Genomic DNA, 21,158 nt, shown 5'->3' on the forward strand with positions numbered 1-21,158 from the left:
TGTTTGCCATTACTTTACTACCCTACAAGCAGCAAACACATAACCCCAGCGGGTTCCTTGGATTACTGCATAAGGTAAGGGAAATGACTGCATTCGATATTCTGATCAGCAACACTGCAAAAGTCCTAATAAGGTCAAATGGAAATGGAGCCCCTGCCTCGACCTGTTACGGGAGCTCAACTATCACTTCCTACTAATTTGGGTTGCACTGGATGTTATTGGAGAAAACAGTGGTCAAACTATCTCAATCTTGCCCAAACATTTTGCATTGTTTGTCACTATGTTTGGGGGTGAGTTCAAAGTACGGGGTCAGCGCTGATGGCAGTGTGGGATGCTCCACGCTGTAGTGCCAATAACGGTGATATGGTCATCCTAATCTTATTGGATCGTTCTGAGGCCTGAAGAAGAGTGAGCTCTCCCGCCCTGATAGAGCCTTGGGCACCTCTTGACACCCTGAAATGGTTAGTCATTCTGAGCTTTCTCAGCCATCATGTGAAACTTGACCCATTCCCCAAGATTACTTCCTGACTTGCCAGTCCCACAAGGCGCTCTCTTGTCCTCTATCATTTTCAATGCATAAGAGATTCCTTTTTACAATATTATCACACAGTGCGATCCAGCTTGTCATCCATATGTCGATATGCAAATTTAGCCAGTGGTGGCATTCAACCTTGACTGCCGCTTTGCCTTCTATCACTGGATGCTGGATGGAGAAACCCCTGGTTGTAGATCAAGTGTCTGGAATCTACAGCTATCAAGATGTTCTGGATAATGACGCCCATTATCTGTCAGCATTGACTATGCTGGCTAGGGCCAGTGGTAGTTTAGTCCAAAACATCCAGACAGCCAAATGTTGCAGACCCTTGGTGTAGACCAATAACGCAGCGATAGATGTACAGTGGTGCTGTCTGGGGGAAATTCCAGAGATCAGACGAACTTTCTCCAGGCAATCTCCCCATTTTGGGGATTCAAATGGTAGTAACACAAGTTTAAAAACTCTGGTTGGACACAGACATGGCTCTAGTAACATAATTTAGCAATGTAACTAAAACAGGATGTTGGTAGATGGGTCAAGTATAAAATAGGTGAACCTTCCTGACCTGAAGGATAGAGGCATTGTGTAGGCAAGGGTGTAGATCAAAATGACACAATCAGTGTGATTACATTAGTGTCCACCGAAGGGACTTCTAATGGATGCCTAAGGCAGAGAAGCTGCCATCATCTCAGCAAGGCCATTACGTGCCTCAACTAGCAGGAACCTTCAAAAGCATGGACTCACATAGTTATCTGCAGTCAGAGCAGGCCGCCAGCAGTGCTGAAGCAAAGGATTGGGGTTGAAAAACAGAGCTAGAAATTTTCAAGGGGGAAAAGACTGAAGATTATTTTCCGAAATAACCTTCGGTCTTTTCTCCTCAGAACATTTCCTATAAAGCTAAGTAAGACTTGAGGAAGCTACGTAGGACTTGCTAGGATTTTAACATGAGACCTGCAAGGTGCAAACCTAGATACACACCATCCGACTGAGCTGTATGAGATTATTTCAGCCAGATGCACACACTCTTCAGCCAGACATACAAAGCCCTGTAGTGAGATGCACACCGTTTCCTCACTGGGATCACACATTTCCCTCAGTGAAATGTATATGATCTAATGTGTGGGATGCCCATTGTTATAGAAGCCTGATAATTACATATCACAATAGACAAAAGGATGAGAGGTATGTGTGCATGGCAGGTGTGGTGTCATGAGGGGCTGAGGTGTTCATGTTGCAGGTGGTGGGGCAGATGCCTGTTTTCGTCACTTACACCATGGGCCATCCCTTCCTCCCTGCACCGCTGGTGTCAGGAATCCTAGTGAATGCCAATTTGCACCACTTGAGTGCTTTTATGCAACCCTCCGAGATCTCCATGATCACCCAGTGCAACAGGTAAGCATCCTTGAGGTCCAGGGAGCAAATCCAATCTCCCTCACACAGGGACTCTGCTATCAGTGCCGACGTAACCATCTTGAATTTTTGAAGGGTTAGGTAGTGGTTGTGGAATGACAGATCAAGCACCACCCTCAGGCCCGCCTGGTTCTGTTTCTGAATGGCAAAGATCCTCAAGTAGAAGCAGATCAATTCTGGGATGGACAAACCTCTTGCACTGCTTTGTCCGTGACTAGAGCTGCGATCTCTGCCAGGAGAGTTGGTAACTCAATCTGAAGCAGGGTATGGGAGGTCAGAGATACAGGAGGGATGGAAAGACGGAAGCCCATCGAGACAACCAAGATGATCCTCAGATCTAAAAAATGGAGACGCCAGAAATGAGTGAGAGAGGCAAGCTGTCCCCAGCCAGAGAGCTGTGGACCAGGATGTCAATGCCATTGCTTCTTTCCTTCTGAGGCCTGGGTGTGGGAAGGAGACTGAAAAATCCCCTTGGGAGCCGACCGCTTTTGCTTGCATTTATGCAAGCTGGGCGACCGGTCTGTTTGCCACGCTCTGCGCTCCTGAAACCCCTGAAATCCACCAAATGTTCTGGGTCTGTGTTCCGACCTGGCCTGGGCTTGACCAAAAGTTTTACCTGTCAGCTTGGTCAAGATTCCCATGGATTTAGCCGTCTGGGAGCTTGTCTTCTTTTTGTTGAGCTCCTCGTCCGTGGAGGATTGGAATAAATCCATTGCTTCGAACGGAAGTTCAAGAATTTGTTACTGGACATCCGTGTTGAACCTTGTGGCCTTTATCCAGGCAGTAAGCCTCATGTCAGTGGCTATACAAATGCCACGCCCAGCTATGTCGATATGGGCTACTGCCGACTCCATTATGTATGTATTTATTTATTTATTTTAACTTGCGCCACGATTTCGGCTTTAGCCAGCCCCGCCTTGAATGAGGCCTGTTTGTGGACCTCCGGCAGCTCGGAGCTACAGGTAATTCGGGCCACCCCACCACCAAACTTGTAGTTTGCCAGTGCGGTAAACAGTATGACCGGCATGTTAATACTGCACCGGCAAACATATATAATGAGGCCTAAATACAATACCTTGGAGAAAACCACTTACATTTGGGCTAATTTGCATATTCACAATGCCTTCTGATGTGGCTCTGAACTGGAGGTGAACTTCTAGCAATGTTTATTAAGTGTCCCTGTGGTATGTGTGACTTGGCCCAAATGGATTACTCTACTTTCACTTCTATAATCATATTTTAAAGACTGCCCCATGAGAAGTGTATCTAAGCTCCTTCTTCCCAGCCCCAAAGATAAATATCAAGTTACTTTTAGGTGCCTTACATGTCAATGCACACAGTCCCTACACCCGAGGGCTGTGGAGGCCTCCGCCTTGACATGACTGCTATGCAATTCCATCACATGTTGCTAAGTGGGCTGCAGATGTTATGCACTTGTGCAATCCTTAAACTAGACACTCCTCTTTCACACGTTTGTCTATCAGATTAGTATTTCTTTTATAAGACAAGAAATAAGATTTTGGTTGTGGATGAAGGGACATTCCGAACCAGTTTAAAAACATGGAATCCTATATCAGACAAAGGCATCATGTCCAAAATCTTTAAAGAAATCATGTCATTGCAGTTTGCTTGTTTACCTGGACTGTGAGTTGAATAAAGACAACAAATGCATATAATTGTATAGATTTTTTTAATGAAATGCATTTAACATTGACAGGAGTGCAATCAAATCAAACTTTGATATATGTAAACATGTATTGAACATGATTGTTTTCTTCTTCAGAGACAACATAACTTGTTAGCATAGATGCATTCTGCTATTCATGGATTAGAAAACAATGTTGCTACTGTACCTGTGCAAAGTAGGGACTACACAGATACATACTACCCGAAGGACCTCACTGGACACTGGGCATGATCTGCACACAATGATACACAGCATCACAATACAATGACCTACAAAAGCTGTTCTCAGAGATAGTGCTAACTGCTAGGAAACAGCCCAGCCAGGACACTTTCCACATCTCTTTGGTATAGCGGTGGATTGAGCAATATCATTAAAGGTTCTGCTGCTTTACCCTTGGAATGGTAGGTTGCACACTATCTGGTGTTTCTACAACCTCAGGTGAATCATGGTGGCTTTTCCTACGATACATCTGAAGGCTGCCCTGGAAACACCAATGAGAAGAAGAATCAATACTTTGGGGCAAAGGAGTATGGAGAACAGAAAGCATCCGAGAACTTGAACGCAACACAAAGGAGGAAAGCAATCAATACATTGTGGCAAAAGAGGATGGTAGACGGAAACCATCAGAAGACTTGAACGCAACACAATGGGCAACACAAAGGAGTAAAACAATCACTACATTGGCTCAAAGGAGGGTGGTGGATGGTGAGACACAGGCATGGTATCAAGAGATGACACAGACAAATAGATAGCATTGGAAATTGGAAAACCTTAATGCTTGGTGGTCAGGATGTAAAGATACCTATCTTGCCCTAACTCTAAGGTGGGAATGGTCCCTAATGACAAGAAAACTAAGGTAAGTCTAAGTCTGTCAGTCAAAAGTAAACAACCGTGTGTCAAAACCTATGCTTGCCCTCACTTCTACAAAGTGATAGGGTGTGTGGGATTTGGCCAACTTACTAGTGTTCAAAGTAAAGTCAATGTGAAAATGGAGCTCTTCCATGGCCCCTTCCCCAAGTTCAAGAAACTCAAGGTAAGAAAGTTCTCAGGATTCACTTAGCAACATTCACAGTACCGTTCCTTATCTGGATTTGCTTCTTCAAATGATCTCCCAGGCTCCCCTTGTCTTGAGCTTAGACCCTCCTGGTTATCCTTCAATGTACCAATGTCCAAAGTTACCTAGTTTCCAAACACAAAAGTTTAATTCACAAGAGTTCCTTCAGAAAATATCGCACTTCATTTGTTGCTTGCGGGACTCCCTTCTCCTGCAAAACCAAGTCCTTCTCACTTTCAACTTCAATATCTCAAACAATTCCTTCTTACACTTAGGCTCCTGCTAGTCGTGGCACAGTTTGCAGATTGCACGGTCCACCCATTACAGGTCGCGCAACCAGGTGCCTAGCTTTGCTTTTCTCTTATTGGGCCCTTAGGGTGGGGTCTCTTCGGCCCACCTGGTTCAGTCTCCTGCCTGGGTGCCACCCCAATGCTTCTCAACAATTATTATTCACTCAGTTTATTAAGGTGGGGTCTCTTCGGACCTCCTGGATCAACCTTCTGCCTGGGGGCCACCCCAATGCTTTTCAACACTCTTAGTTCACCTTTATTAGCTTTTGCAGTTTTGCTCTTACTTCAGTTTTCATGTAAATCCCCTACTGCCGTGGAGCTTTCAAAAGGATTTCTATTTTGCTCACACTTCATTTGCGCACAGCCCCCTGCTGCAGCGCTGCTTCTCTTCCTTCACAGTGACTTTTGAACGCGTATACTGTTATACAGGACCACTCTGCTACTTTATATCCTTTCATACATTCTTTCTCATTGTTCACATTTTAGCGGTGTCCTGCTGGATTTTGGGAATGAGTGCTTTTCCACTCGCAGTTACACTGTTACAAAGTATACAGTCTTTTCTTAAATGATGGCGGGTTTCTTTCTCACTCAGAAACTCACCGCTCATGGACTTCACCGCTCCTTCCTTCAGGGGCTTTCCCGCCTGAGATCAGGGTCTCTCCACCTGCCCCTCAGTCCCTCTTGGGCCTTCTGCTTTACCCGGAGGGAACAAGCACCTCTCTGGCACGTGGACTACGGTTATAATATGCCCCACAGCTCCCATCTGGTGATTCCTCAGGCTCTCTGGAGACACAACCATCTCACTGCGCTTTCTCCTGTTACACCCGGCAGTCTTACAACGTCACAGCGCCTTGTCTCCATGGCCTTGGTTTGGGCAGCTCTGGCCCTGCTGACTCTCCTGCTTGCCATCCAACTCGCTCTCCAACTCACTTTGACAAGCATGTGTGTTCTTTTTATAACCATCTGAGTAGTTAACAGGCTTCACTCCTCTTGACTTCCTCTTCTTCGTCTCAGTATTTCCAGGGGAATTACAGAGGTTAACAGAATAGGACTCCCAATAGCCCATAAAGGCCATAAAGAGGGGAGGGTAGGTCACTATCAAGAAGTGGGGGGATACCATTCCTCGCCCTCAGGTACCCTCTTTCCAACCCCCAAGGACCCTCCACTCAGGTGGTCCTCCCTCGCTTGTCTGCCTCCAGGGACAGGATCCAAAAGTGATGGCCCTTCCCTGGCCACCTGAATACAGGATCTCGGGGGAGTAGGTGTGAGCGTACCTGCAGGTTTCTCACAATGGAAACCATCAGAAGGCTTGAAGACAACACACAGGGCAACACAGAGAAGAAAAGCAATCAATACATTAAGGCCAAAGGCGATGGTGGGCAGAAACCATCAGAGGATTTGAATGCAACACAATGGGCAACAGAAGTGAGGAAAATAATCAGTACATTGAGGCAAAGGAGGATGGTGGACATACACCAACAGAGAAAATGAAGCAACATATTGGGCAACACGAGCGAAGAGCACAATCAATACATTTAGACAAAGAGGGTGGTGGGCGGAAACCATCAGAGGACTTGAACGTAACACACTGGGCAACACGAAGGAGGACAGTTATCAATACTTTGGGGGCAAAGAAGGATGGTGAATGAAAACTATCAGAATACTTGAACGCAGCACATTGGGCAACTTGAAGGAGAATATTAAGAAAAACATTTATGACATTGCTCTCAACCATTTTTAATGCAAAGGCGGGTGAAATCACCCGAGTTTGTTTTTGGCGGGTGAGACGCCCATTGGAATGAATGGGCGTGCAGAATGCTTGGCAGGTGAGTCAGCCCTTTACAAGGCGGGTGACACCCGCCAAAAGGCGTGTGAGTTGAGAGCTATGTTATGAACCTGACAAAAGCAATACGTAGGGGAATAAAATGTATGAATATTTTAAAATGCATGAACATGTTTTTCTGCACTGTACTTTCTTCGGCAGCACTTACACACATTTTGCACAGGTATTACCTAATCAGAATTGCTGGCCATTTTTATTGTCTTTGGATGGATAAAAGCGTGGGTTGTCTTTGCCAGTATTCGGCCTTATCCCCCTAAAGATCTTGCAACGTGTGTGCAATTAAATGCTAAGAAAGATGTTTGCAGATCTGATGTGCTCCCTTTGGGCACCTCGTGAGAGGTGAACAGAACAGCAAACACAAATTATTTCTGCCACCCGGGACAACACTCCATTGGCCAGGATGCTTCCCTCCAAACACTACGCTCCTCCATTGCCCAGGATGCTTCCCTCCAAGAACTACCAGACACTGATTAGAGGTATCTATGTCAAATAGCAACAAACTTAATGAAGAAATGCATGAATGATGATGTGAAAATGAAAACCCCTTCATGATAATTTTGTCTCATTATATGTGTGTTTATCAATAACCCCATAATAACGAATGCCGGAAATTAAGAAAAATAAATGTAAACACAAACTAACATTTTCATGGATTTGTCTTTTTTTATACACTGCTTTTATTTAAATATTTTTTAAAAAATATGAATGAAGGAGGCATGAAGGAAAAGTTACAACCCAAACCCCCTTTTACATTTTTGTATCCAAAATAATATTTGATATATTATGTTAAATTGTTACAATTATCTACATACTAATTAATGTTATACTTAATTAAATGAAAGACTTTGATCAGTGAATAAAGAGTAATATTGATATAATACCAACATTATTTATATTGTTTTAATTACTAACCATAATAAAATGTTGCCATGATCACTTTTCTTCATTGATAATTCTTAATAATGGCTCTGATCTTTTGTTTTTGCTCATTTTCCCATAAGGCCCTGTTAGACACAGACACTGGAAATGACAGCATCCGTTGTGACACCTAGACATGCAAATTAAGTACAGCATAAAATTGGCCAACCACTATTTAAGAAGGGTGAAATCAGACGGTTGGATGGCTGCTCCCATTGCAGTCAGCCGCCCTGACCCGTTTTTTGTAAAGTGCCATAGGAAAGAGGCACATGATCCGCAGGACACGCGACAATGATGATTGGTAAGAAGCTGACAATGCTCGAATGAGGATGATTTGCGTAAAAAATTGGGCGTAGTCCAAACATTCCTCGTTTGGTGGCTTCCAGATACGTCCTGGTTCCAAGTCACATGGCTCTGGAGGATGGTGTTAACAAAGGTTTTATTGTAAACATGTCGACAATGTAAACATCAGTGCAGAAGCAGAGCGGGCAGGAACACAGAAAAGAAGGCACATGTAGGAAGATCCTTAGCAGTGGTAGGGAAGAAGGAATTCCTATGCCCATTCCTTGTGTGAAGAGGACTCCATTCTCTATTGACATTTAACTGTTTGTCAACATTGGTTTTGGTTAAAAAAGAAATGGCTATCTGACTATTTGCGTTTTAATATTTCACGGGTCAGCTCTAACAATGAAAAGCCGCCCACCCATCTCTACAGAGTATGAAGCTAACTGATAGAGAACTTGGGTTACTCTGATGCGTTTTCTTCCAGTCTGTCCAAACATATAAATGATCCCCGGCTGCTCAGTCTCCTTTGCAAGGAACAGAAATGCCCCCAGGTGGCTTATGTGCATATCTCAAGTTCTAATGCTATTGTACTGAATGGCTGTGTCTTTGTGTAAATGATTAGGACTGCACATTTCTCAGGTTTCATTGCTGTATTGCTTTTTGTACATGCAATAGAGGTGCAAATGAGTTATACGGGGATCAGCACATTTAATCATACACACGTCTAGCAGTGAAGAATGTGCTTTGCTTTGGTCAATGCAATTGTTTTTCCTACTCAACATGTCTACTTGACCAGGAAATAAACAACTATTTCTATAATCCCAGTGTGTGAAGCACTGTGCTCCTGCCAAGATCAATGATATCAACATGACATCAGAAGTTGTATTTTACAAACCAGTGACATTTGAATCACCTTAAATAATGAATGTAAACCACTGTGACTACCACTGCTAGGCCATGCCCCCTCTATGATGAGCAGCAGATGATTCTGCTTCATTGAACCGACTGTGTGAGGTGTCCCCACACATGTTTGGTTTCGTGTAAGTGAGTGCCTTTCTCATGTCTGGAGCAAAGTATAACCCCCTAATGAGTTCTGAGAGCAAAAGATATGCACATGTAAACAGTTCTGTAGACGAGATAAGCAGGGATGGGCCGTGCTTGGGTATAAGAGTATGCCCCCTAAAAAACACTGGTCCATTATTTACTGAAATAGAAAACATTCAAAGGGCAGTCCCCACTACTCTAGGCTACTTATGGTTCCCCTTATAAGAGCCATGATTTTACAAGTCCAGCAAGGATAATCAATCCCAATTGTAAAAAAGTCCCATGCATCGGACACTCTGCCACAGGTTCGACACCTGCTTCTTGATGTAAGGGCCATGCTGCGGTTTCAAAAGCTGAAGAAAAACAGTCCTTTTCTCATATTTCGGGACAATTAATTATGCACACATAATGTTACTAATTTCTCTAATCCTTTAGAAAGATTCTTTACCAAGAAAAACTGAATTTCATTTTCTTAATGTATGAATTGGTGTCCTGCATGTTGCCGATTTGAAAGGCCTGGAAAATTAAAGCTCAGCCCTGCAGCCATGAAAGCTTGAAGACACTGCCTCACCAGCGCCCCCGAGTCCTGCTCAATAGAGACACCACAGACGTGAGGAGAGTTTATTCCAAGTGACCACCCGGTCCTTCCATCCACCTAGCCAAGGTGCTTTAGATGTTTGTGTAGAACCAATAGGCCACCCTGTAGACAATGCATACCATTAAGAGCTGCTGTACATATATACACACCTACACGAGCAAAGACAGCAGCACATTGGTAAACAGGAGTAAGAACAATGCTATCTGCCAGTGGGTGCCACTTCCTAGTAGCCTCCATTGGTGCTAAGTGCATCTCAAGGTCAGGTGACAAGGACATGCCTTTTGATTTACTGAGGGTGCAAGCACACTACACAGGGAACTACACTTAATACATCAGCTGGTTTCACATCAGCCACTGCACGGTGCCCAGACGCCAATCACTTTAAATCCCTGTTGGCCCAGTATGGGTTTGGGCAGTGTAAGGGGTCCACCGTGCTTTCCTGAAACCTAGAAGTAAGTGATATATGCTCAGACAAGAAGCTTAGCTGAAAACGGACGGTCCATGAATAGCTGCGACTCATCCGTTCAGACCACACGACTCCATATCCAGCGCTTACATAGTCTGAGGTGCAAACAAAACAACGCTTTATTTAACTGCAGGCTTGCTCCTGGCCACCAGCACCCTTGCAAGGAATCATACTTGTTCTGACAGGTGGAAACGTCTTCTGAAAACAGCAAAACAAAAAATACAAAATGTAAAGGTCACAGTATAAAAAGGAAACAAGTATTCAAAAGAAAACATCAATCAAAAACAAAAGTCAAAAACGTTCATCCAAGTTATGCGAACTAGACAAGTATATATGACAACTACAATATTGTATTAAATTAGTGCTAAAATAATTCTTAAATATCACACTGGTAATTCATTGAATTTTCATCAAAATTATGTTCATGGTATTTGCATTTAGGTTTCATTTGCACTGTGTACAAAAATAAATTAATACATTAGTAACTAAATATGTTACAAGAGAAACACGACCAGCTCAATTCAATTCAATGCAATATAAACTCTATTCAGTGCAGAGCCCTAAAAGCACAACATTACAAGCAAAAAAATGCAAAACACATCTAAAAACGCATCAAAGCAGATTTACATAAAAATACAATTCATAAAAAAGTTATTTGGGGGGAGAGTAGAAAAACAATTGCAGCCCCCAAAATAAGATCAACATAATATAATAATAAGTCGTACGGCTTACAGCTGAAAAGGGGAGTATAACAGATTCATTAGGGCCCTAGTTGTGGCTTAGGCCTAAAAAGCCATGCACAGTGTATATATTTAGCCATTCTGTAAACCCTTTCCATGTCTTGAGTACTTTGACACAACTCTACAGCCTCACTTACAGTATGGATGCCTAAAGATCTTAAGCATGGTCTATGGTACAAAGATCTTACATGGTTCACGAGTTTTTGGGCAGAAGAACAGGAAATTATTTACAGTCTCTTCACTAATGTTACATAGGGGGCATCTACCCAAATTTTCATTGCCCCATGACTTGGTGAACTTTGCCACTTTCATGGCACCTAGCCTAAAGTTAACATACAGTGTGTGGGCATATGGAGGGTTGATCATGTCCATATAATTTTCACAGCCAAAGTCGGATTTTACTCTTATGTAATCAGGTGCCAACTTTAAGCTCCTGCAGCCTTTCACCATTCTCTCTCTTATTAATCGTCATCAGGATTTTGCCAGGCATCCTGTTCATTCAAACCAAGGAAGCCAATCTTAACATTTGCCACCCAGGACAAGCCCATTGCTCCCGCAAGATTCAATAAGTATATCAGATCATCCCTACATGCTACAAGTTCGGGGGAGAGCCATAACTGTAACCAGTACACAACCGGCTTTGAGGCAGCAATCACATTTATTTTATGGGACATACGTTGGTTTCAAGATGGAATAAAGCATTGGGCGTGCTTTGCGGAAGACATAAAAGGCTCTTAAGAAATGTATTTTCGACCACAGACAGCGAGTTTAGATTCACATACCCCCAGAATTCTGCCCCATAAAGGGCGGCTGCTATATCTTATTTCCTGTGTAGATCCAGGACCAGAGAGATGGCTCCTTTCCCATGCCCGTTAAAAAAGGTACATGCCACACCACTATATTTTTCCAGAGTTGCTGCAGACTTAACTAATTGGCTTGTCCAATTCCCACTCTCCTTGAATTGTGGACCAAGATAGTCGGATGTCTTTACTTGTTTCAATTGCAGGCTCCTAGCTCCAGTATCAAGCTTCTGACATTTACAAAAGCTGAGCCTGAATACCATCGTCTTTGTTTTCTCCGTGTTCAGTCTCAGATTTAACTCTACACATTTTTCCGTGAAGGACAATGAAGACGATCTCAGTCCCTGTGGTGTAGTGGACAATATCATGGCAGCGTCTGCAAAAAAGAGACCAGTGTATCGTGTATGGCCTATATTTGACTGGTCTTTGCCTTCAACTAGCAACATCTCAGTGACCTCCTTATAAATATGCAAAACAATAATGGGGTCAGGACACATCCCTGCCCGACACCTTTTGTGACGCTGAACTGGTCAGTAACTTCTCCCCCAGTCCAAATCTACCAACCTCCTTATTTTCACTAGGCAGTGCCTGTATTATGGTTATTAAACTGCAGGGCATGCTCCTTTTTTCCAATACTGACCAAAGAGGCTCCCTTGGTACTCAGTCAAAGGCTGTCCTAAGAGCTACGAATATGGCCTACAATTTCATTTTTCTTAGGACAGTATATTTTTGGATGATATAAAAAAGCTGGAAACTCTGGTCCACAGTATTCTTCCTAATCTGGAAACTCACATAGAGCGTGCTGATTATGTTATTTTCAAAAACCCAAGCTATGACGTGCCCTAATATTACTTTAGCAAAAACGTTGCCCGAGCTGTCTAACAATGATATCGGGCGATAGATTGCCGGGCACTCCTTCCTTCCCTTTTCATAAATTGTCACTATTTCTGCCAAGCGTCAAGAACTGGGGACAGAATTAGTTGTAACACACTGTTACGCTCACCTGGGTTCCACAGGGGCGCTGAGCGAAGCTGGACTGCAACGGTCTCCACCAATGCGACTCGTAGTGTAGTGATGAGTGATTGCGCTTGCCCACTAAGTTTTGTCTGTCTGGCACATCAAAGGATTTTCCTAGAGTGGTAAAAATGGCAAATTAGTTGACCACTGGAAGGAGGTTTTGGCTTCTGCTTCCGTAACCACCTGGTGTTCCCCCTTATATGTCTCACCTTATTGTTAAGAAGGATGGGCTCTCCATCCTGCGTCGGAATGCAGGGGTGCGTTGAACTTGGAGATCCAGTTAACTTCACTGATCCCGTAATCTTATGGCAGAGTTCCGGACAACAATGACTCAAAGGTAAGTCTTATGCTAGTCCAAGGTAGCATGTAATGTTTTAGAGTTTAAGTTGTCTTATTGTTCACACTTATGCCTTTTCCTTTTGTTTCTTCCTCTTGTAGATTGCCCAAGACAGGTGTCTCTTCTTCGAAAGGAACGAGGTAGCGCCAAGGTAAGATTCGGTATGTGCAATAAACAGTCTTAGTATGCGATGTTGTTAATTAATGTGATTAATCAATTGCCCTCTCTTTATTCTGCAGGTGCGGCGTTCCCTTGGAGCGAAGAACGTATGGTGGAAACTCGCCAGACCTCGAGTGAGTATTACCTCGGTAAGGATCTGGTGATGCGAGGTCTAAATGTCTTTTAGAGAGGCGCAGCTCACCTGTTAACTTTTCTTATCTTTTTGCAGATGCAGATGTTCCGGACGGCGATCCCGTCAGAGTGCCTCGCTGGATCGCAAGGATGAAATGAGCATCGGTGAGTATCCCGTGGCGCTGATGCTGGATGTATAGCGCGGTAACTGGTATTCCTTTTCTTGCTCGTGCGTTCGACTCCCGGATGCTTGCAATGACAATGGAAGGCTCCTGTTCTAATCTACTTTCTTTTTCCCCTTTGCAGGTTCGGATCACGAAGAACAAGACAGGTGTGGCTGAGGACTGGATACTGGAGCTGCAGGCACGGTGAGCGTTACGCTGCAGGAGTGCAGAATAACACGAAGCGTGTTCTGTTCTCTGGGCGTGGTTTAAATAGCCACTAAAAAGTAGTCCCCAGGTAAGATAGTCCCAGTACCACACCCAAAGAAATAGTCCCTTTGAATAAATTAATCCCTTCAAAAGGGCCTCAAGGTGGCCTGTACATGTTTTCTCCCCAAGATGACCTGGTTTGCCTGAATGAGGCAATATGATACTGGTGCCAACGGCGCCAGGACTGTGTCCAAGAAGCCCTTAAACAACCCCTTGGGGCCTTACAGGTTCCCATGGGTGCCAATACTCTGGGCAGACTGGTCCGCTCCTGATGTCTGGGGGCAGGCATCGTGACAGCACTCTTCAAATAGTTTCCAGAGAGTTGGAGCCCAAATAGAAATCTCATCCTTATAAATATCAACTAGAACTCTATCAGGGCCTGCCGCCTTCCCTTCCTTCTGGGGGTTAATTGCAGATGCCACTTCTTTGATACTAAAAATAATCCCACTCCCTTTCCTCCTCCGGTTTTAACTAACCTCTGAAAAATGTTTCAACCATTCCCCAGCGGTTATGGTAGAATTAATTTAAATATGATACAAGAGAAACTCGACCACTCATGTATTAGGTCTTGTGCCTCATACAATGAAACAAAAGCCTACACGTGTTTCGCTGTACCTATGACATACATTCTGTGACTAGGTATCAGCTTCTTCAGAGCTATTATATTTACATACAAGTATTAATGCTATCTTGCAAAGGTCAATCAAATACGAAGTAAAGAATAGCGGGAAAGAGGGAAAATAAAACACATAATAAATGTATTATGTTATAAATGTACTGTTGTAAATGTTACATCTATGATCTTAATTATCTGGTTTGAGTAAGTGTTCTCATCATTATTATCAATGTCAACTACGTTTTTGTTGAAAATGAATACATTGCTTACCAATATCCACATAAATTATTGAAACGTTTTTTAGTCTTATATTCACTTAATTGTTGTTTACGCATGTTCCTTGTTATTGGATATTTTATTTTTGTTTTTCTGAAATTCTGTCAAAAATAAAAAGTACCTCAGTAAGTTTTATAATTTTATTAAACACATAGACACCTTTTTGAGAAATTGAAAGTGACTAGATATATAACTTACAACTCTGATCATGAGGCGAATGCCAGGAACTCTACAGGCTCCTCTTATGATATCTGAGATGTGAGTAAGTTCTACATCTAGTAACTTTCTATTTCGCAAAAAGGTATCTATGTATTTAATAAAATTATAAAATTTACGGAGGTACTTTTTATATTTGATTACATTTCAGAAAAACAATAATAAAATGTCCATAAAATATCCAGTAACAAGGAACGTGCATAAACAACGATTAAGTGACTATAAGACTAAAAAACCTTTTTAAATGTATGTGGATACTGGTAAGCAATTTATTAGTTTTCAACAAAAACGTAGTTGACATTGATAATAATGATGATAGACTAGTTCTTAATAATTTGATTTTATTTAATCCATATCTCCTTAATTTCAGGAATTCACATATTTGATCAAAAATGTTAAATGAAGGAACTAATTAACACATCCCATAAGCAAAATCACCATAAAGGAATTTTTGAGGAAATTGAATCACTGCAGGTAACGAAGGGTATTTAATACTTACGCAAACCAGTTAATGAATTGAGATGATAGATGTAACAGTGCATTTATAACATGAGCCTCATTACAAATTACAAGTATGGCGAAGCGGCAAAACAATTGGCGGTAACAGAATTGTTGGCAATATTCCCACTCCACCATACTAGGTATATGGCCCTGGAGTGTATGATTTACCTCCAGCATCATGCTGGAAGTAAATCCTCCAACTTTCTCCCTGAAAATCGGCACAATTGTCGGAAAATGTGAACTTACACTGCCACTTGTAATCCGGCTTTAATTCGGCCGGACCAAGTGGTGGTAACTGTAATTCATTTGGCCGGTATTACGGGGGATTTCCACCAGAATACCGCCCAACTTGTAATGAGGCCCATATATTTAATATGTGTTTGATTTTCCCTCATTCCTTCTATTATTTACTTCTTTTTAGATTCTACCTTTGCAAGATAGCATTAATACTTGTATATAGATATAAATATAATATCCCTGAAGAAGCTTGTACCTATTCATAGAATGTATGTCATAGGTACAGCAAAATATGTGTAGGCTTTTCATTGTAACAGGCACAAGACCTAATATATGAGTTGGTAGAGTTTCTCTTCAAACATATTTACTTACTACTGTATTAGTTTATTTTTGTACACATACTATGAGTTACATTTTGATGATAAATAAATGAATTCCCAGTGTGAAATTTAAGAATTATTTTTGGACTCATTCAATACAATGTTTTATTTTTCATATATACTTGTCTAGTTCGCATAACTTGATCAACTCCAAAGGATATAATTTACAATATAATTATTGTAATAGCGCATTACAGCTTCAGGATTTTTGATTAATAATTCTAAAGAGTTAGAATAGTGACAGGTTGATTATGATTTTGAGGTAGACTTGCAGCTTTCTTTGAGTTTAATAGTACTCATATTGGTAAAAATATTTCCAGTTCTATTGTGTTAGTACCTTTACGTTTAGCACATGAGATCTCTATTTTGTAATCAGCCTTTCTAGATTTTTTTTTTAAAGTCAAACGAGGACAGCAAGCACTCAATCCACAGCAAATATCTCAGATCGGCTGATGCAAATTTTTCCTGTCTTAACTTTGTCAAGGCACATTATTGAATGCCCCAATGGCTTTTGAATGCCTTCCCCCCCCCACTGCATAATATTTCCCTCAGCAACTACTCCATTCTACAACCATTCATAATTTAATGAGCACCGTAAACCCCCTTGCTTTTTTCACGCCTTTCAACCTGCCAATGTCAGAAGGAAAGGGAATTCTCAATGGTTTCCACATATCTTAGCTCAAGTTCATCCCAGTGTCTGAAGAATGAGACCTCATAACAGAATTTCTGTGAACTAGGGTAAAGGGAAGCAGCCAACTTGGATTTAAATATCAAACATGATCAGGGCCACATCACGAGTTTGGCCTGAGCCCTTAAATGCGGCAGTAACTCCATTTACCACCCCCCCCCCCAGCTCATGATCTGGCGCAAACTGTGCCAGACTGAGTTGCGGTAGCGCTATTAGCATTGGGCGGAATCCCAGCGCTATTACTGCCGGGATACCAGCCAACTAGTGCTGAGGCCCTGTGTAACCATACATTAAAAGATCTCCCTTTACCTTACACTTGTGAACAAACCAGTCCTTGTTGGCCCTAAATCTAATATGCTCAGAATGAAAACAACAAGAAAAGTGTAGACAATTCCTTTTAGTTGACTTCTTAAGTTGTGCATTCCTTGACCTACTGAATGCAAGGTCAGCACCCAATCATGAGGGATGAGACTGGTATTTTGATGTTCTGCCACCTTGGATCCTATGCTGTCAACACATTGAAAAGGAGTATATTGCAGCCTCCTTGAATGCATATAATAGGCTTTATTTAGTATAAACCTACGTGGGAAGCCATAGAGCGCTGTACGATAAGGTTATACAGGACACAATGATATGGATACATTCAGGAGGATAAAATATTAATGTACAGGCAGAAGGATATGAAGCAAGGAGATAAAGAGGGTTACAGCCAGAGGCTACACGTTAGGGTGGGAAAGCCAGATCCAGTGATTGTCAGGGAAGTTCTGCAGATGTGCCAGGACTGACATGGTATAATTGTTCATCTCCAATAATCAGACCTTCCACATGCACAGTTAAGTCCAGGTGTCTGCATGAGCATTTTACCTTTCTGTGCCTTCTTTTCACCCTTTGAACGGCCAGGGCATGCCACAGTGGGATGGCATACACGCTTGTTAATAAAGAAAAGAGGCAGATTTGGCAGCAGTATTCAGGGGGGATGGGTCTGCGGTTCAGAGGGCAATGCTATCCAAATGTATGCATGCTCTGACAAGCCTAGAGTGACCTAAAGTAACCTTTGGCCATAGGAAAAAGCAATTCAGGGAGGTGTAAGGGAGGAAAGGTCTCTTGGGCCCCCCTCCCCTTCATTCCTATCCCCACATGCACACTATGCTTGTTCCGCGGCTGACTATACGCCACTGGCCACAGTTCTGGACAGCCTTGGGGTGACACATACATGTGCAACACCTGCAAGAAAATCGACTCCCGACTCCATTTTGTATGGTCACCGACTCCATTTTGTACTAGTTCTAGTTGGCCATGCAGAAGCACTGGCCTGCAGGCCTGCACCTCTCCCTGGGTCCGCGTAAAGTAAGCCAGCCAAACCCCCCTCAATCTCCCCTGTGCCGCCGTTGCAGCAAGCTCGTTCTCATGGATGCCTGAGTGTAAAAAGTAACACTTCGAACGCTGTATCCTTTCTTTCCTTTTACATCACTGCCCTGTGAGTGAACCGGGCTACAGCTCTGGTTTAGAAAAAACCATCTCCATAATTCTGAATCAGCACAAGCAGACCCCCAGGTTCAGAGACAGGGCCCCAAGCCCCCTAACCCTAAGTTCTGTTTGAAGTGCCAGTTGTGTGCCCCTCGACCAAGTACCACCCCAGCTCACCCCTAACGTTCAAATTCCAAGTGATAATACATCCTCTCTTGTACTAACACACAATTAAGCTGTCCTCTAATAGATCTAACGAAGTAGCTGATGCAAATAGCCCTAGAATGTAACCTCAAGATAAAACACCTGACGCATGAAGTAACCCTTTTAAGTGTATATAATTTGTGGGTGTGAGATATATTAAGTGGATAGAGATATATTAATAAATGTCAGAGTATTTGTGGCCAAAAGGGCATTGTTAAAGTAGCGTAAATCGTAACAGCTCGGACATCGCCTGACCCTGCGCTCCACCGAGCTGACCAGTGCACCCGTGCTGACACCACGTGGACCTCCACCAATCCTGGAGCACCGGGCTTAAAGAATACATAATGTCCAGTCTCACCGTCCATTCCCCACAACTCATGTGCCTTAACTTCACCCGCATTTGGTCTTGGTCTCATTCCCTACTGGGGTGTGTCCGTTATTGACTCTCATTGGGGAGTTTTGTATTGGATTTTGGGGGACTGCTCACTTTCATTGGTGACCCCGACACGATAGCGTTCTTTCCGTTCCTTCTGGCACGAGACGTCCCCTGGCCACAGCGCATACCCAGGGCGCGCCCCCTCAAAGCCGCCCACCTACGGCAACCGGTACCCTTAGTCGTGTGCACGCAATAGGACAAGAGGGTCAAAGCGTCCCGGCTTTGCAAATACCCACGGTACTGCTCCCCGGAGCCGGGTATGGCCATTGAGTGTGGGGCGGCGCCTTCTTTAGACCGGGTCCGGAGGGTCTCGGATCAAGACGGACACGTGAGTATCAAGTGCGAGAGACATTAAAGGAGAGTGGGGGAGAAACGGGGAAATAGGGAGTCAGACCGAAGGAATTGTGAGACTATATGGTGGGAAAATAGAGGGTGACAGGATTTAAGGGGAACTTTTTCTTTTAGCTATTCTTATTCTTTTTTCTTGCATATGGCCATTAGGTGAAGTACAGAGCTTATAAGGTGAATGGAGATACGGGAACCTAGCTCCGCAAGGGGATAGAAGGCGGCACTGCATTAATACTATCTCAACTAGTACAGGAGATAACGAGGAAAATAAGTTGAAACGGTCGGAGTCTCACGCAGAGGAAGGGACTCGAAATAGTATTTAGAAACCCTTCTTTTCTTTTCTTTTCTCTAAAAGAGGGACACTTGTAAATAAGGGGGAGATCCATAAGGAACCAACCAAGACAGGTGAATGGGAAGGGGCACAAGGGGGAAAAAACGAAAGGGCAGAGAAAAAACAGACACAGAGGATTTATGTTTAAATGTAAAATGTGGCATGTCTCAAGTTGATTGTTGTGTAATGTGCACTGTCTATGTCCGCTGCGCGTTATTCAGATGACCGGTTAGTGATAAAAGTAACACTGCATAATTGTTTTATAACCTGTTCTGCAAAAGTAAGTGTGTTAGGTTGTGGTTGGTGAAATATATTGTAGTGGAGGTGACATACAAGGTGGTGAATCATTACAGTGGATTGAGTAGCATTGGAGCAGTGACCCACAAAGGAGTGAAGGTTTAATAAAGCAAAATGGGTGCAGGAACACCACTCACACACATTTGTCCGAGTCTGCCAGGGCATGCAGATAGAATCAAGAAGTATCACGATCTGTGGATCACAGAACAAAAAGGGGAAGGTTTGCCTCAAGTGTGGCCCGAAGGGGGGTCGTTTGACAAAAGTGTATTGGATATGGTAGCAACAGGTTTATTTGTAAAATACTAAGGGAAACAGCTACAAAACAGGAGAGAAATATTGGATTTGTGGAGGCTGTTCGAGGAAATACCCCCTAATAAAAACAAAGGGCAAGGTGCATCTCCCCCGATAGTAAGTAGCAATGAGAGAGAAGGGGAAAGTAAGGAAGAGAGAACAGAAGTGACAAGGCTATACCCACTTCTGACAAAGCCGGCTGAGGGGTACAGTGACCCTGTGTATGTATCTAAACCCATGACCCTGCCAGCACCCCAAGCAACAGCCCCAGCACCACCCCCATATGATCCACGGGGAGCAGTGGGACAGGTAATTATACCAACTGGAAATATAGAACAGTTCGCCCAAGATCTAGAATCAAGGCTAACAATGACCCAAACGGAACTGAATAGGCTGAAAGATATATGTGAACAGAGCTGCTAGCCAGCACCAAGAGCAGAGCAGACAAGTGCCCCTGACACCCCATAGGTTAACGGAGGAGGGCTGGAAAAAGGAAGAAATATTGTTCTGAATAAATGACACCCCCACTAGAATAATAGAAATAGATCAGATAGAGGTACAGGTAAGTGTGGAAGATGAAAGTGTGGTCTCAGAAAGAGAGAAGGAATATTGGTGCGATATAGAAGAACAAGAAGACAGGAGACTAGAGGGGGTAATGGGGGAAGACAATTAGGAATGGAAACTTCACCCACAGGAAGGGCAATAGAAGAGGAATGGCATGGAAGATTGATGACGAGAGCACGAAGAATGCCGGTGTTAGGTAAGAAGGGAGCAAAGGAAGGTATAGGGAAAATGAAGAACAAGTTACAGCTACCATTAATACACAAGGGAGCAGGAAGGCACCATTATGTCCCTTGGGCCCAAATGGATAAAGCGAACTTGCTAAAAACACAACCCCCGCTTTCGGGAGGGGCGAGCAAGTGGATATATGCATTTGAGAAAAATACTGCTGGGGTCGCCTTAGCAATAGGTGATGTCAATCGTTTGCTGGTCTCAGCAGTGGGTGATTAAGCTAACAGAGTGTGGGTAAGGAACAAGTTACTTACCTGTAACTGTTGTTCTCCAGCATGGGTCTGGCATGGATTCACATGCTCATGAATATTCCCCGTCGTCAGGCTGGGAAT

The 21,158-nt window shown here is 43.2% G+C and overlaps 1 protein-coding gene across 1 annotated transcript in view; it reads right to left on the bottom strand.

The window, feature by feature from the left end:
* Window positions 1-3,629: 3,629 nt before the first annotated feature.
* The window catches only part of RGS22 (regulator of G protein signaling 22), a 1,706,064-nt gene continuing 1,688,535 nt past the window's right edge, over window positions 3,630-21,158 (bottom strand). Inside the window, exon 30 of the mRNA XM_069621432.1 lies at window positions 3,630-10,328. The gene's annotated coding sequence lies outside the window, so the exon portion shown is untranslated. The remainder of the gene's footprint in view (window positions 10,329-21,158) is intronic.

The sequence above is a fragment of the Ambystoma mexicanum genome, chromosome 5q (assembly GCF_040938575.1).
Source record: "Ambystoma mexicanum isolate Mex_15411 chromosome 5q, UKY_AmexF1_1, whole genome shotgun sequence".
In the NCBI taxonomy this organism is placed as follows: domain Eukaryota; kingdom Metazoa; phylum Chordata; class Amphibia; order Caudata; family Ambystomatidae; genus Ambystoma; species Ambystoma mexicanum.